This window comes from Pseudopodoces humilis, chromosome 17, assembly GCF_049639895.1.
Source record: "Pseudopodoces humilis isolate 2021_Gansu_Grassland_sample_001 chromosome 17, ASM4963989v1, whole genome shotgun sequence".
Taxonomy (NCBI): domain Eukaryota; kingdom Metazoa; phylum Chordata; class Aves; order Passeriformes; family Paridae; genus Pseudopodoces; species Pseudopodoces humilis.
The window spans coordinates 199,393-200,168 of NC_142216.1; positions in this window are offsets into that span (position 1 = coordinate 199,393).

A 776-nucleotide genomic window follows, 5' to 3' on the forward strand; every position below is an offset into this window, starting at 1 on the left:
ATGACTGAACATCTCACAACACAAAAACGTGGTGTGAGAAGTCACTTGACAGGATGTAGAGCCCAGGTACCTTCTACACTTACTCTAGATAAAGAAATGAGCACTTGGCAAAACAATTTTAGTCAAAGCCTCAGTTTTGGTGCTCCCGATGGATTTCACAGGCTACTACCGTTATACAGCCGTTAGCATTTTTAAGACCCAGTCTTGGCTGTCCTTCGGGCCTCCAGTACTTTGAAATGAAGTTGCAATGGAGCTCTCAAAGCAACACCTTAAACTAGCCAACACACGGAGCTTTGTCTGCGCGGCCGGTCAGGAACAGCCGTGCTCGCGTTCGGGAGTTGCAGGGGACATTGCTTGTGTCTGTGGCGTGCACCCAACCGCAGCGCCTGTGCAGGGGTCACGGCCCTGTGACAAACACCGGTTTGTGGGCTGCACCCCGCACCGGCGGGGAAAAACCGACACGCGGCTGTCGGGGCTGCTGTCGGTGCGCCCGGGCACAGCCCATCCGCCGAGCGCCCCGAGTGCTCAGCAGCGAGGCGCTCCCGTGCGTCCGCTGCTCCTCACGGCTGGAGCGTCCCAGGAGGGCGGCCGGCGGCAGCGACCCGCACAGCAACGTCCAGCCCGGAGACCGACACCGGGTCCGGGCGAACGCCACCCACCCAGGTCCCACCGCCCAGGTCCCACCGCCCCTCGGGCCCACGTCGGGTCCGCCCCGCCCCGCGGCCCGGTCCCGCCCCATCCCGCCCCGTCCGTCCCGTCCTGGCGGCGCGGCGGGG